At 42.3% G+C, this 17,347-nt stretch overlaps 1 protein-coding gene across 15 annotated transcripts in view; it reads right to left on the bottom strand.

Moving 5' to 3' along the window:
• ATXN1 (ataxin 1) overlaps positions 1–17,347 on the bottom strand; it is a 413,109-nt gene that overhangs the window by 157,111 nt on the left and 238,651 nt on the right. For all 15 annotated transcript variants that reach the window (XM_072814248.1, XM_072814235.1, XM_072814236.1 and 12 more), the window contains one exon: positions 2,863–2,989. The gene's annotated coding sequence lies outside the window, so the exon portion shown is untranslated. The remainder of the gene's footprint in view (positions 1–2,862; positions 2,990–17,347) is intronic.

Raw genomic sequence — 17,347 nt, 5'->3', positions numbered from 1 at the left:
ACGGGCTAAAATGAACATTCGACCTGCCTCCTTCAAGCTGATATATTATGCAAGGTGACCCACAGAGCCAGAAGAACCACCGGCGGTCATTTCACTCAACTTTCTCACGTTACTCCTTATAAATCGAGTCCACGGGGCCTTAGGGGTTCCAAGGTTAAGTGCAATGTCACGCAGAAAACCCAGGTCTCCTCTAACATGTAGGTGAATTTTCATTACCACCCCTTTCATGTCCAAGATACCACATCTTTGGGCCAGGTTGAGACACTTTCAAGAGCAAAGTTCACCTGCTAGAAAGATGGCAGCAGATCTGAGAGGGGGCTAATGGGGACAGGCGGAGGGGTCCTCCAGAGGCAGGCAGTTTGTGGTGCAGTCTGAAAAGAAGGCTGAGGACAGATACCACTAATTCCAAGGGCTGCTATGGTAGTTCCTCAAAGATGGATAAATCCACATTCCTACCCCATCTACGCGCAAGCACATGTTCTAATCTCTTGCTTTTCCTATCCTAATGGAACACCTTTTGGAGAACCAAGGAAGGCAAAATATGAACTCAGTGTAAAAATGCACCAGGATCCCAAAAGATTGCTAATGACTAAGATGACTAATTTCACAACTTGCTGAGAAAATTGCAACTCTCCCCAACCCTCCCCCCCCTAACACCAAGCAAATGCAATTTGGAAGAGGAAGTCCTTAGCACAGAAGGAGTTCACTAGAATTTAGTATTTTCTTCCTTTCTCTCAACACACTCCATTTACAGAAGGATTTTAAAATTACTTCAGTTGGCCATGTGGCATCTTAAAGTTTACACTTCAGAACTTCTTTGAAAACCTCATTTAATGTTTGGGGTTTGACAGGGTATCACATGGAGCATTCAAAGCAATGGTTTAAAAAAAAGAACCCACCAGATTTGAAACAAAAGCTATTTTGATTACAGTATCTGCATTATTCATTTAGATGTAACCTGAAACCTAAAGCACTTTTCCATAAGACACTTGTTTCCTAGGATAAAAATGCTTTAAAAAAACATCACCAGAAAAAGAGAAATCACCAGCAGTGTATTCTAATCAGCCATCTGATTCGGAAAATAATTTCTAGTAAAATATACCGATCCTCTAGGACTCAAATTATTCTTTAATATGTCATAGAAACTTTTACAACAAGAGAGATTTTTTTTTTTTTTTTTTTTTTTTTTTTTTTTTTTAGTAAGTATTAAAGTGCCTACACAATACTGTGCCCCTTATGGGTCTTCAAACCAAGATGTCAACGGATCAAATTAACAGGTTACTTGTTGTTGCATACAGATTTACAAAATAAAAGGTAATATACAGACTTAACAAAATAGCACTTGATGGGGGTTATAACGTGTGACTTGTTCCAGATTTTCTTGACCTCAACCGTAAGACCAGGAATAGAATTCAGGTCTGGTGATTCCAGGAGCTGTATATTTCCACTGGAACCAATGTGAACATATGTACAAAATGGAAACACATTAAAACGCCAGTGTTTCCCACCATTTACACTGAGGCACTGGGAGATTTTTAATTTAATAAGCTTATTTTAATATGACTACTTAACCCTGAGGAAACAGGGGATAAAGATGCATATTTTAAATACACATTTTTAGAAAACCACGAAATAAAAAATATTCAGCGGAAATTTTTCTTTTCAGTGTTAATGCTTTTTCTCCCTGATATATGCCCTCATACGGCTGCACCTTGCTTTTTCAAAATCATTGTGCAACTGGAGAAATATAAGTGAAAAATGCCTGGAGAAGTTTCCCGACTGAATTGTTAAGAAGTGAAGAAGTTATTATAGAAAATTTTACGTATATTTATTTTATATATTTATAAAAATATATGTGCATATATATGTTATGTACACACATGCATTTATGTATATAATGTATGCACAAATATACAATATACATTAAGTATGTACATGTGTGCATGTATTTACACACACACACACAAAGTCCTAGTCAGAGCTGGTTCTTACTTTTCTAAAACTTTAAGAAAATACACTCACAGCCCATCCTGGATTTCCTGCAGCTGGATTCTTTCCTGATTAAAACCCTATAAACTCTTTTTCTTTTGGCACAATCTAACAATGAGGTGAAGACTCCAGAAAATAACAGAGCTGGTCAGATTCCTATGTTTTATGGCAGATAAGCCCCTTGAAACCCATAGTGTGCTGTATCCCCTCAACTACTTGATACTAAAGTTCCTCATGAAAAGCAACCGGCAGCTGATACTTTACTAATCCCAAAGCCCTGACCCTGCAACCTGATAAAAACCAGTAAGTCAGCCAATTCTGAATAAGAGAAGCACCCAAAACAACTGACTGTATTTGCACACCTCAGATATTTGAAAGCCAGGAAAAAACCCCAGAAACATTCATACCAAGAACCAACCAACCAACCAACCAACCACCACTACTGACAACAACAAACTTCCCTTAAATAAAAATATTTGCTTGGTGGAAATTCTCCTTGCTAATCCTTAGGCCTGAGAATTTTACCCCCTACCCCCCAACCTAAAAGAACTGGGACAGCCCAGTTGCAAGAGTCTGCTCTAAATTTGACACTGTGTGATGTCCCAGGAGCAAGGGCGCTCTACCAGTGAAAGAGTCACTGTCTTCCACCCGTTTATACCAGAGGTAGATAATGAGCAGTGCCCCACGGAAAGCGGAGAGAAAGGCAAGTTCACGGCAAATAAAAACAGAACCTCTCCTCTAAAAAAAGAAATTAATTGGATGATCGCTTGGAGCTCATGCTAATGCCCCTTCATCACCCTGGCTCGGTGACATGCAATGATTCACAAATCCTTGCAAGGCAAGCCACTGCAGATGCTGCTCTTGTTAACTTACGACATTCACTGCGCGCCGTTCGCAGGTAGCCCTGGCTCAGCCTTCACCATGGAGACTTCCCACAAGAAGCTGGAGCGCTCCTAGGCTCAGGCGTGTTCTTTCTTCCTTCCAGAGGAGTGAGAAATACCTAGCGCGGGAGCAGAAGAGAAGAAAAAGAAAAAGGTAAACGCCTCATCCAATCACTCATTATCTCAACAAATGAAGTCTGATGATCAATTAGACTAATTGATCACCCACCGAAGACCATATTCCAGTACTCTCGCCTTAAAGAAGAAATTTAGTATTTTTGCTCCTGCCCCAGGAGACATAGCGTGGCTGGGTGAGCCTTTTACCCCTGTCCCTCCCATGCCTGCCCTCCCCACAAACCCATATAAGTTGAAGCCAATTCTGGGGGACTCCTGCTGTAATCCGGGCTGAGATGCCAACTTGCAACCCAACCTCCGACCACGCCACCTGATTTTTTACTCTCTGCAAAAGGGAGGGAGTGAGGACGATCACCTCTTGCCATTTTCATACCTCACTGGGTTGTTGGGGAGATCAATAAGATCACTCTTGCAAAGTACTCACAGTTCCCGAGGAGAAAGGCACTATGTAAACGCCAAGTATTATTAGTGGTCATAAGCCTGTTACTGAGCTCTGAGCCAGAATTTAAAAGCCAGCTCTGGCTAGCCACCAACAGGCAACTCTCCCCTGGGGCACCCAAATGTGCAAAAAGTCTGCTCGGGCTGCTGTGCTAAAACTTCCTTTCCATGGAGGGGTCCTGGGGAAGCCCAGGACCAGAAACAGAGCCTTCTGGAAACTCAGGGAGAAAGAAAGTGAAGGCTTGGATCAGAGCAGGAAGGAAACGGAAGGGGGTAGGGCGGTGGGGAGTGGAAGGTGGGTGACAGAGGCCTGAGCAGGGGCCTCGTAATTTGGTCCCTGCCACCCAGCTCCCCCCGATTGCTGGTTTACACTCTTTAGTGCACTGAAGCTTTGCAGGGCTGTGAAATTTTCCACTTGGCTGTCTGCCATTCCCGCCCACCGAGGATAACACTTACACACACACAGAAGTGCCACACCGATGCCCTGCTGGAGAGGACTGGGAGGATTTTGTTGTTTGTTTGTTGCTTTTAAAGAAAAGACCTATTCATAGTCTGATCCTTAATATTTTCCACACCTGGACTTCTTGATTTTTTCCCCTCCTTTAAGGCAGAGCCAAGGAACGGCTTTCCCCAGGCCAATATTATCAAGTTATTTTGACTTGTGTGTCCTGGAGGAGCAGGCTTGAGGTATAGGAACTTACGTGACAGGCCTGGGGGACAGTGAGGAACAGAGAATTCAAGTGCTAACTTTGCTAGAACCCTGTTTGCTTCCTGAACAAATCATCCCCAAGTGAGTTCCCTTTCAGAGCCGCAGCACACCGTGCAAAGGCGGGAGGCTCAGGAGTAGCGCTGTGGGCGTTGACACTGTTTTCGAGGGAAAATTGTGGTCCTTATCATAAAAGAACAACAACAACAAAAGGCAAAAATGAGTAAGTGCAAATCTTCTATTTGGAATTGGTGAAACCCTGACAAGTATCCCTCCAAATAGCTAAAAACTGGAGAGAAGAAAATGAGGACAGAGAGGAGAAAGGAGGTACCTGCCACGAATATGATTCACCAGGGCTTTTATAGTGAATACAGTTTACAAAGTGCTTTTGTCTTCTCTTTTTTTAATTGAGACATAATTGATAGCACTATATTAGTTTCAGGTGTACAATGTGCTTTCCTATTCATTCACCCGTTCATTCATTCACTGGATGGATGTTTACTTGGTGCTTACTGTATGCACCAAGTTCTAAGTTCATGATGGTGAACAAGATGAACAAGGACTATACCTTCAAGGGGCTCAGTGTCTCAGGAGGGACAGACATGGCAATCAGTGTATACCCTCGCCAGGCCATGTGTGACACTTGAAAATTGGGTGTGCGTTATGAAGGAAAAAGAAACACTGGGATTTGCGATCATAATTGGGAATACTTCACTTGGGATGGGCTTCGGAAGGCTTTTCTTACAAAACCACCATTTGAGAGAAGTTAGCCAGGTAGGGGACACAGCCTCTGCATGATGGGACCGGACTGGATACATGCGACCGGTGTCTGGTATTTTTTTTTAAGATGTTTTATTTATTTATTAGACACAGAGAGAGAGAGAGAGGCAGAGACACAGGCAGAAGGAGAAGCAGGCTCCCTGCGGGGAGCCTGATGTGGGACTCGATCCCCGGTTCTAGGATCACGCCCTGGGCCAAAGGCAGGCGCTAAACCACTAAGCCACCAGGGCTGCCCAATGTCTCGTATTTTTATCTTCTTTTTTTCTGGCCATTTCAACGGGGCCTCCTTTGTCAAGAAACGAGCAACACAACTGTTCTCAGTACCTTGAAAGAAGAGATGATTTCTTCTTTCTGACCGCCAGGCCATCAGCACAACAAACACTAGTAATTTCTGCTAGAGGAGCACCATTCCATGCAGGTATTATACTTGATGTGACAGGAGAGGAAGCCTCCGGTTTCCTAATGCATCTCATGTCACCCTGTCACCCAGTCATCACAGTGAAATAAAAGGAAGCTCTGTTAACACCTGCATGCCACAGCTGGAGTTAAGAAAGCCCTCCCCCGCCCCCAAAAGGGCTAAAAACAGATCACATTACATGTAAACTTCTGAAAAAAATCTTCCTTGTGCCTTGCATTAGGTTCCAAATTTGCTGGCTTCCTCTTCACTCTTAAGATGTTTTTATCATTTTTCTCTTGGACTCCAGGCAGCACTGATGTCCACCTTCAAGAGTGTCCTGTGAGCCTTCTCATTTGGTTCTCGGCTTGGTTACCTGTTTATTTACCCAGGCAAGCAGCATGATGCAAAGCAATAAAAAGCAATGGAAGTGTTATGTTCATCTGAAGTGTTTTCTTGTTCCCTATCACCCCCGATCTGGTACAACTTAATCCTTCCACTAGGGAAAATCAGCTAATTCGCTTTCTTCATCCTGCAAAATGAAGGCATCCTCAGACAGGTTCATTCATGTCCTCCCCGTGAATGAAGGGAGTTTGAAAGTCTGTTTGAAACAAATAAGCCAAACGTCTACTTGAGCCTTGTCCCATTTAAAGACATCCAGGACGAAATGTAATTTCTCCTACAAGTTTCTCATATCACCAAAACCCCCAAATTAATAATACTTCAAGTCCAAAGTCTTGAAAATACAAATCCTCACTCTGACTTAGCAATTGTGATGAACTTTAGCAAACTTTGTGGATGGGGGGGGGTGGGGAGAGCAGGAAAAAGCTCTTCTGGAATCTAAGCATCCAATACCTCCATCATCAGACTTGGGAAATCATGCCAGGCTGACAGTTTCCTCCTCTGGTCCAGAGAAGAAGATGACACAATGCCAATGTCTCCTTCCCCTGACTGCCCACAGCACTCACAGTCTCTACCACACATTTTGACTCCAGGTCCTTTTCAATTCAGCACTCCATTATACTGCCTTCCTATACTCTACTGGATTTACTTAAGTCTTGAAGGTTCAGAAAGTTTATAAGCTCCTTGATGAAAGAAACCTTGCCGTGCCTTTCTTTTGCAGCCTCCTCACGGTGTCTAGCAGGAGAGCTTGAATTTAAATTAAATGATCCATATCCAAAACCTGTTCCACGACTTAACCTTTACACCAAAGGAATGACTACTCTACAGCTGTAATTTAAGCCCTTCCCACCCGTCTCTGTCCTCTGGGATCCCGCAGCTCCTATGATGCCTATCGTCCACATGAAAGCCCTCCATGAGCTGGAGAACAATTAAGTCACAATTTTGCCTTTCTTTTGTTCTTCCAACCCATTATTATGTGTTTAGTCATTCGGGGCTTTTCAACAGTTGCCATATAGATCCTTGATTCTCACTGCTTTCCAAAACCACTGTTAAGGAAACCCTGGGGGGTGTATAGAGGGATGCGGACACTCTGAGGCAGTGGCTCAAGAACCTGAACCGTTATCAGAAAAACCTGGAGGTCAGGGCACCTGGGTGGCTCAGTCGGTTAAGCAACTGCCTTTGGCTCAGGTCACAATGTTGGGGTCCTGGGAATGAGTCCCATGTTGGGCTCCCTGCTCACTGGGGAGTCTGCTTCTCTCTTTCTCTCTTCCCCTCCCCCTGCTTGTGCACACACGTGCACACACGTGCACGTGCTCTCTCTCTCTCTCAAATAAATAAATAAAACCTTAAAAAAAAAGAAAAGAAAAATCTGGAGGTCTTATGAAAACCTGGAGGTCACAGATACCTGGGTTCCCCCCACCCTGTCCAGTTTCTTCTCATTCATTAGACTTGGGGTGGGACCAGAGTACTTGCATTTCTAACAAGGTCCCGGGTAAGCCTGCTGGTCCGCGGACCACACTTTGAGAACCACTATAGGTAAGCTTGCGGTAAAGGTAAGCCTTTCAGTCAATGATATAGCCAGACAGAGGCTAAGCATCTTTGGGGCATATTTAATCCCTAGGAGATGGGTACACTGGAAAAAAAAACAAAAAACCACACACCAAAAAGGCTTACCTACCTTATAATCTGGGGGAAATTTTTGTTGCCTTTTGGGCTCTTGTCTGCTCTCCCTCTACTGGCTTCAGGTCCTGTCAGGGTCAATTCTGCCCTTCATTTCTCCATGTCTTTTTCTTCTCTACTAGAAACTTCTCAGCCTAAGCACACACAGCCTATGCAATCCCCAGGAGACCTTCCCCAGGCTCTGCAACATTCCCCAGTGGCTGTTGCCTCTCTCTTGTTCACTAATGAACACGTGAAAGTGTGGAACAAATTCAATGCTCGTACTTTACCAGATACAGCTTCACCTGCCTCCTAAAGCAGTGGCTTTTTCCTAACTGACTTCTCTTCTACTATTTGGTTATGGCTCATCAGTAGGTTTATTTTATTTAGTGGACTCATCTTTCTCCCCAACAGTGTCTTTCTTGAATGACTTCTCTCCCTTTCTTTCATTTTCTGGGCTGGGGTGGCCTCCCGACTTGGGTGCAAAGATGGGCCCATGCTTTAGTTCTGGAAGACTATATAATACATATCCCTCTCACCAGGATGACTGACATTAGGGACAGGCACATAACCAAAGCCAATCAGAAGCCTCTCTCAGACTGGCTAGAACATGAGAGTGTGGTCTCCTAAGAGCTGTACTTACTCCCTTGTGAGGAAAGCCCATTTGAGAATGAGGCTTTGCAATAGGGAGCAAAGCCGAAAGACAGAAAGTCTGAATCCTGATGACGGTGAGGTGACTTGCATCCAGCTGTGCCAAAAGTTAAGATTTATCCCTGAATTTTTTTGCTATGTCGTAACAGACAAAAATCCAAAGTGGCTCCCCAGGTTGCCCTTATGTCCTGGTACACACACACCTTCTCCTAGTTATTCAGTCAAGCACTAATTCAGGTGCCCCTGTGAGGGGATTTTGTACCTAAAAGTAAGGTCCCCTTACTGACCTTAAAATAGAAAGATTATCCTTAGTGGGCCTGACCTAATCAGGCAAGCACTTCCAAGGGATAGGCTCTTCTAAGAATGAGATTGAAAATGAAAGGATGGATTCCGTGGGGAGGAGGTAATATAAGGTATTACCTCTGTCATTACATGATAAGGTTTCAGAGACGGACACCAGGAGCTGCGAGGCACCAGCTGACAGCGCTAGCATGGGGGGCTTTAGTCCTACAACCGCAAGGAAATAAGTTTTGCCAATAACTGCGTGAGCTTTAAAGAGCATAGTGGGCCCCAGATGAAAATGCAGTTCAACTAACACCTTGATTTCAGCCTTATAAACACCTGAGTGGAGAAGCCAGCTAAGCTGTGGTATCTGCAGAAACCAAAATGGCATGGGTGTGGTTTGAAACCACTATGGTATAGTGATTTGTTATGCAACAATAGAAAACAAATATATATGAGATATAATAAATTCCTTTTTTTTTTGGCTTAAGTCACCTTGAGTTTTATTTGTCTCTTGCAACCAAAATATCCTAGTACTCTTGATTCCTCCTTGACGGTACTAATCTGGTGTTCCTCACATCATTTTGTTGTTCCTCTTTCTTGACTTATGTTCCTTCTTACTCCTTCTAACCTTAGGGTAGGTGTTCCCCAAGGTTACTGGCTCAGCCCTCTTCTCTTCTCTTTCTATGCTAATTTCTGCTTATGGCATATAGTTCTTAAATCTGTATCCTCGGGCCTGGCATCTTCCCTTTTCTTTCTTTCTTTCTTTCTTTCTTTCTTTCTTTCTTTCTTTCTTTCTTTCTTTCTTTCTTTCTTTCTTTTCTTTCTTTCTTCTTTCTTTCTTTCTTCTTTCTTTCTTTCTTTCTTTCTTTCTTTCTTCTTTCTTTCTTTCTTTTCTTTCTTTCTTTTTCTTTTCTTTCTTTCTTTCTTTCTTTCTTTTTCTTTCTCTTCTTTCTTTCTTTCTCTTCTTTCTTTTCTTTCTTTCTTTCTTTCTTTCTCTCTTTTTCTTTTTTTTTTAAGATTTTTTTTTTATTTACTAGAGAGAGCACATGAGAGAGAACAAGAGCAGGGGCAGAGGGAGAGGGAGAAGCAGACTCTCCACTGAGCAGAGAGCCCAACGTGAGGCTTGATCCCAGGACTCCAAAAGCAGGTGCTTAACTGACTGAGCTACGCAGATGCCCCCATCTCCCCCTTTCAAGCTGCTGGATCTATGCAGTATCTATAACTTATGTCTGCTTCCAAACTTCTCAATTTTGCCCTCAAACCGGTCCTCCTCTTTTATTTCTGATTCTCCTAACAGCATCACTGTCATCTTCTCTTCCTCCCATGCCCATGGGCTGTTGAGTCTTACGGAGCCTGCTCTCCATGCCTACACTGCATGCTGGCTCAGACTCTGTTCCTCCTAGAGCAGCCTGCTCATTGGTCTTCTTGCCTTCAGTATTCTTCCTGCAAACCATCTGACTCATCACCGTTAGATAGATAATACAACTTCTCCATGCTATACCTTCACAGGTTCCTACAGCTTGCTGAAACCGTCCACTGTCTGATGGGTGAGACCTTTCACAGTTGGGCCCCAGCACATTTTCCTCCTGATGCACGTCGTATTGGCCAGAACACACAGCTCCTTCATCTCTGAGAGTCCACACTTGGATGCTACGGGTCAAAATTCAAGCCACCCTTCCCAAGGCCCACTCCGATCCTACTATCCTGCTAGCTTACAATGCTTTCACTGGGAAGTCCAGCGGTCCTCCCCTTGTCTGTGATTTCAGTTACCTGCAGGCAACCAAACTCCAGAAGCAGAGGATTCCCCTTCTGATGTAAGGCCACAAGGGCAACAGTAGCCTAAGGCCTCATCACCTGCCTACCCCATTCACCTCACTTCGCCTTGTCACTGAGGCAGTTCACATCTCACATCATCACATGAAGAAGATATTTCGAGAGACAGAGACCACATTCACATAACTTTTATGACAGTGTGCTGTAATTGTTCTACTTTGTGATTAGTTATTATTACTTTTTTACTACTTTATCAGTTCATAAATTATAATCATGAATAAATTCATTTATAAATTTGTTAATTTATAAATTAAAATCTATCACAGCTTTGTATGTATAGGACAAAACTATATACAGGGTTCAGTATTATCCATGGTTTGTGTTCCCTGTGGATAACGGAGTACTACTGTGCTCTTTTTTTCCTGAGAATGTGAACTCTGATAGTTTCTTATGCATTTTCCTTAGGATACTAATAATTTTATTCCCCAGGAAGACTGCAATAAACTATGAAGACAGGGTTTGTATCTGCCTTCTTGCAGTGCTTTTATAAATGGTAAACACTTGATAAATACTTGATTAACTGACTGAGAATGTGATATTTTACTTTCACTCTGACATGTCCTCAAGTCTCTTTACTCTGTGGTTACCAAATGGGAGAGCTCCCTTTCTGGTGACTTGGGAGAAAAATCATTACATAAGCCTCTATGGAAACTGCTCAATCAATGAAATGTTCTGCAAGAGCCTCTTTTTTTTCAACTCAGAACCAAAGCTGACTCTTTGTGTTTTCGTTCTGAGGAAGAAAGACAAGCAACCAGGGCTGCTGGAAACTGCAGAGTTCAGAAATTCTTCCTCTGGAAGTAGGGCCCCCCAGCAGGGTCCAGAGCCTGTCTCTACTTTGCTCACAAAAGAGCATATAAACATGAGTCACAGAGGCCCCAAAGCTCCTCTGTATCCCAAAGGCAATGAATGTCAATGTAGAACTTTCCGGAGAGGATGAGTGTCCCATCAGATTTTAAGAAGAGACAGAGGAAGGTGAAGGTTGGATGGAGCCCAAACCGATGGACTTCTGAAGAAGAGGATTTATTCATCGTATCATGGGATCCCTATTCAATCAACATTCAATGATTTCTGTGATTTATCCATTATAAATTCTTTTTCCAAACTGGTAAGCCTTGGATACCTTGCATGCATTTGAGATCTTTTCTACTGACATTAACTGGTTTGTGTTTAAGCAATAAAAACTAAAATTAGTATGTGTCTGAAGAACACATAATCAGAGAGATAAATATGCTGGGAAAAGCCCTTTGATCACACTTAGAAAAATCATAATTCATGTTGATTCATGCCACTGTTTCCTACTATTAGCAGAGCTTATCCCACAGAGGTAAGGCTTTATCCACACACATATAGGCTCGGCAGGTGTCTATATGCTGGTTACATCTCCTTACTAGTATAAAGCAAAGTTTGCTAAGAAATTTAATTATGCATCCAGTGAAAAGTATGTCTGCATAGCAAGAATAAAATGAAAATACATCTGAGAAATACCTAATCTGCATCAAATAGCTGTAGAATTGACATCTCTAGGAAATTATAGTTTGTGAAACCAAGATGGCACATCTCCTTATGGATGATTTCTTCCTGGCTTTACTGGTTTAAAACTTTGCTCATGAGGGGATGCTGAAATCCATCAGAAGGCACTTGGCCCAGGACACAAAGGAATCTTGCTCAAGACAGCACACTGCGGCTACACATTCTCTGGGTTACAAGTCCCTTTCACACACACTGTGAGTCATCCCACACCTTCGCCCTGAAGGAGTTTTATTCATGCCTGTTTGAGAAGGGCAGTGTTTAGTTTGGGTGTTGCAGAAGGGCTTGGTAAAGATGGGGAAGGTGGAGACAGAGTCTGCGCTTCATGTGTTGATCATCTGCAAAGCAATTACAAATCAGGAGCAGTTACATGGTCCATCTGGAGCCTTTGGGAGGAGTGCTCCGACTTTAACTGGCTTTCAATTTCTGCTCTTCTTGCTCTAGAACAAAATTTAGCAAATCAGACCAACATTTAGAGCACAATTAGTAAAAACTCTAAGAAAGAAATTTAAATATTTCCCCCTCACTCTCTTTTGATATATACTCTTAGGGGTTATACGATAGCATCTTCGCTTATTTGGTCTGACTTCACAAAATACCAAATGATGGGTCAAAGTAAAACAGGACAGAATCCACATACCCTCCATCTCCATGCTTTGGAACAGAAGCAGGCAATGGCACTCATCAAAAGTATTCAAAGGAGAACTCTGGAAGCATCCTATCAAAGCCACAGCTTCCTTTTCAATTAATAAAATACTACTGTGTAAAAGCACGGCTACAACCGGGACCTCAAATCATGCTAAAGAAGTAAGTTCGAGTATGGTTACAGGATAAAGGCTACTCAAAGATTTTTTTAAAGACAGAACTGTTTTCCCAAACTCAAGATCACCCAACTTTTGCATAATGTTTGGATAAGGAGACGTCCTGTAATTGTATTAGGCAAATCTCATTTGTCTTCCTTTTTTTAAAAATTTGTCTTCCTTTTTGCCTGCTTTATTGAACTAATAGAGCCAACAAAAATAATGACCCTATGTATTTTTTTAAAAAGATTTTATTTATTTATTTGAGAGAGAGAGAAAGCACAAACAGGAGGCACAGAGAGAGAGGAAGAGAATCTCAAGCAGACTCCACACTGCGCAGGGAGCCCAACGCTGGAGCTTAACGACTCTTAAGACCATGACCTGAACCGAAACCAAGAGTCAGACACTCAACCAACTGAGCCCCTAGGCACCCCTAATGACCTCAAATTCTAATCTCCTTTTTCATACTATTCCAGGTAGCTGCCTCCTTGTTTAAATATTACAACTTTCTGATGCAATCAGAACAAAAGTATTATAAGACAGAGGTGCTATTGTAAACTCTCTCCTTCTGGAGGAGGCTTAATAAAACTATTCTAGCTTAAAACCAAGATTTCAACGGTCTCAGCTATAAATACCAAGTAACAGAAATGCCACTTGGCATGAAGTCTAGGGATTACCTGTTGAAACACCAAAGGCAGGTATACTTTGATGTGGGCTACCTGGTGCCAGGGAACTACCAAGAAATACAATTATTCATTTTCTATGAATCTGGAAGTGAAGACTTGATACCGTTTTTGGAGCAAAGATCCACATTGTGGTAGTGGGGAGCATGGGGGAGGGGGTACTGGAGGGCGTGGGCATGCACACAGCCTCTTTGAGCCAGTTACAGGTACCATTGTCTAAAGTAATACCTCCTATTCCACTTGCTACAATGTTTTAAGCCCAAAAAAGGGAAACACCAAGTGTTATTTTCTGAGCAAAGGACCCCTGCAAGATGCAGCCACAATTTACCTTCCTGGTTCTGAAACTCGATCAAAATACCTGATGAGCATGTTTCATAAAAAAATCCCAAGGAGTTTCTTGACATAATGAGCATTCTAAAAGTTTCCTGCATTTCTTTAAAAATAAATATTAAAAAACTCCAAAGTCTAGCAACATCTGTTTGTCACATGGCTGGAGAGCACACATTCTCAGGGAACAGCATCCCCTCCTCCACTTATCAGAAAAAAGAATAAGGGGTGTTCTTTCCTCCTCCTTCATCCTCCAGGTTTAGGGGTTTATGCTCATATCATGGCTCAGGGGATTCTCACACTTAACAACTCCCAACATATCAAAAGAGGAGAAAATCTCTCGCTCCTTAATTGTTTTGTCGAATAAGCTCTCAAAAGTTCATTTTTGTTACCTTTTTTCAGGCAAAATAAGAGGCCTTTTACAAAAATTCTATTGCTAAAACAATGGAATTCTCCCGGGAATGACTTCGTTATGGAAATGAAGTGACAGCTTCTTTTATCTAGCCAGGCAGAAAGTCTGCATTTATAAAAGGCATTCAGAGCACTCAAGTGCTGTGTGTGGGCGGGCATAAAATGCTATTTTTAATTCAGATTGCAGCATTCCTCCCATACAGGTCTTTCAGATAATCATAATCATAATAATACTGATCTACAAAGAAAAAAAAAATAGATCCCCATTTCTGCTGACCCCAGCAGAAAAAGAGAGGAAGAAAAAAAGAAGGGGAAAAAATTAGGAGAATGACAAATACAGTTTCCTTCCACATGTGGACCACTCAGTAGGCTCAGATATCAATCTCTAAAGCTATCAGAGCTATCTATTATCCAGAATTAAAAGCACTTAAGCTCTGTGAGTAACAGCATCACATCTCACACACAAATTTACATATTTGTACGTGTGATTTTCACTGTGAGTTTGCAGGAATACACACACCTGTGCCTGCCGGGAAATACAGGGTGAGTTCTTCCAACTGTTCTCAAGACTTAACAGTCCTTGGTGATGCTGTGACGGATGTGTCCAGCTATGTGGCAGAGCCACACTGGAAACCCGATTTCTAATTTCAAAAGCTGGAAGGCCCCTCGGTAGGCAAGAGGCGCTTGAGTTTCTGTCTGGACAGATTCTGAGCTTTCCAGGTCGGGTTTGGAATCTGCAGATGGAGATTGGAAAACGGCCTGCCATGTTCCCCCTATTGGCTCTGCTGGGTACCAAAGGCTGAGAGGGGTGATGGATGGAAATTCTGGTAAGGAAGAGATCAGTGTACATGACTCTGCAGAAGTAGGACACTGGAGACAACAAAGGAGAGGGTCAGAGTGGAATTACAAGGAAAACGGATAGAATAAGACCTCTAGTAACGGCTAAGTGGTCTAAGGCCACTGGAGCAGGATTAGAGATGAGACAGCAGGCAGGGTCAAGAGAGCTATTTTGTAATCGAAATAAAATTCACCTAACATAAAACTCATCATTTTAATCATTTTTTAACTTGTACGATGCGGTGGTTTTTACTGTTACCTCATTCTGGAAGATCTGCATCATCTCAAAAAAAGTCCATATTCATTCTTCATTCTCTTCTCTTCTCTGCTCCTGCAAACCACCAACCTACTTTCTGTCCTACGAATTCAGACCATTCTGGAAGCTGCATATAAATGGACTCATGTGGCCTTTTGTGGCCTTTTGTGGCTGCCTTTTGTGGCTGCCTTCTTTCATTTAGTATCACGTTTTCAGGATTCACCCACTTTGAAGCCCGCATCAGCCCTGCGTTCCCTTCCTGGCTACATACACTCCAGTGTATGTATAGATCACATTTTGTTTCCCCATTCATCAACTGACAGACATTTGGGTTATTTCCATTTGGGGGCTATTACTAAGAATGCTACTTTGAACATTCTTCTTCCTATTTTTGTTTGAATGCCTGTTTTCAATTCTTTTGGGTGTACACCGAGGGGTGGAATTGCTGGATCACATGGTCATTCCATGTTTCACATTTTGAGGAATCGCCAAACCGGATTTCCACAGTGGCTGCACCATTTTGCAGAAATGTATAGTCTCCGATCCCCCCTCTTTGCCAACATCTGTTATTCTCCTTTTATTTTTCATGATGGCCATCCTAATGGGTATGAAGTGGGATCTCATTGTGGTTTGGACTGCATTTCCATAGCCACTAATGATGCTGAACATCTTATTAATGTGCTTGGTGGCCATTTATGTATCTTCTTTGGAGAAATGTCTCCCACGTCCTTTGCCCATTTAAAAATTGGGTTGTTGGTCTTTTTGTTGTTCAGTTCTAAGAGTTCTTTACGTATTCTGGAAACCAGACTCTTATCAAACACATGATTTGCAAGTATTTTCTCCCATTCTGTGGGTTGGGTTATCTTTTGACTATCTTGCTAGTGTCTTTTGAGTCACAAAAGTCTTTGATTTTGATGAAGTTCAATTTATCTATTTTTTGTTGTTGTTCCTTGTGTTTTTGGTGTCATATCTAAGAATCAATCTATCACCAAACCCAAGGTCATGAAGATGCACTCCTTTGTTTTCTTCTAAGAGATTTTTAGGTTAGATCTTACATTAAGCTTGTTGACTCATCTTAGCTAATCTTCTGTATACAGTGTGAAGGGTCCTGTTTTCATTTTTTTTTTTTTTTGCATGTATCTCACGTGATTCCCAGTTGCCCCAGCACCACTTCTTGAAAAGAGGTCAAAGAGGTTTTGCATATGGAATTATTTCAGTCTGTTCTCTTTTTTTAAAAAGGTGTGGTGGTGTGTTGTGGTTTTTTTGTTTTTGTTTTTATTTTTAATTTTTACAAATTACCTTTAACTGACTTTGTGGTTACAGTGAATACATCCCACATTTTGAAGATATAACAAATTTTCAAGGTCCTGACCGAACAGGGCCTCAGGGATAATCCTGAGCTTTCAGGGAAGGCAACCAGCTCCTAGGTGGTGCCTTTGCAAGGACTAATTTCCAAAAGCAACAAGTAGCCTGAAATTGCTGGGTTTTCTGTTCTTTAATTCCATTTGTTTCCATGTCTATACCCCTCTAGTGAACTGCTTCCCCTCCTTAGATATCGCTATACTTCTGTTCTCTATACCATCCCCAATACCCACCTATTAACTTGGCTCTTTGGAGACAGCCTAATAATCTGATTTATAGTAAGCCAGACATAATATACTTCTAGTATGCTGTCCAAGTCCCTGCTTTACGCAAATAAATAAATAAATAAATAAATAAATAAATAAATAAGGTTTAGAACCCCAGGTATCACCCATTCATCCACTGGAAGAAGTAGAGACCCAAATCTCCCCTAAAAGAGCATCAGTTTTCAAACGTGGCTGTACATTGTGATCCCCTGGGCAGTTTTAAAAATCCTAATGCCTGGGATCTACCTGCAGAGATCCTCACCTAACTGGCCTGGGCTGCAGCCCAGGTGATGGGATTCTAACGTACAGCCAGAATGGAGAGCCAGGTGCTCTAAGTCAGTTGTCAGAAGTGGCTGCTTATTCTTCCATCCTCGAAGCCAGCCTTTCTTGCCACCTCGCACCACTTGCAGTGTGTTAGGGATATACATTCTTCCATTTTAAGTTTGATAATTTCAAGATTTATTTTTATTTATTTATGATAGACAGGGAGAGAGAGAGAGAGAGAGAGAGAGAGAGAGGCAGAGACACAGGCAGAGGGAGAAGCAGGCTCTATGCCGGAAGCCCGACGCAGGACTCGATCCTGGGACTCCAGGATCACGCCCGGGGCCAAAGGCAGGCGCGAAACCGCTGAGCCACCCAGGGATCCCCAAGTTTGATAATTTCAGATGAAAGCTAACAAAAACTGAATTTCTTTTATTCTCATTTAATCTCCCCCCAAACCCTGT

This window comes from Canis lupus, chromosome 37, assembly GCF_048164855.1.
Source record: "Canis lupus baileyi chromosome 37, mCanLup2.hap1, whole genome shotgun sequence".
In the NCBI taxonomy this organism is placed as follows: Eukaryota; Metazoa; Chordata; class Mammalia; order Carnivora; family Canidae; genus Canis; species Canis lupus.
Note: the sequence above shows the minus strand (reverse complement) of the source record. Positions and strands in the feature narration are given on the sequence as shown.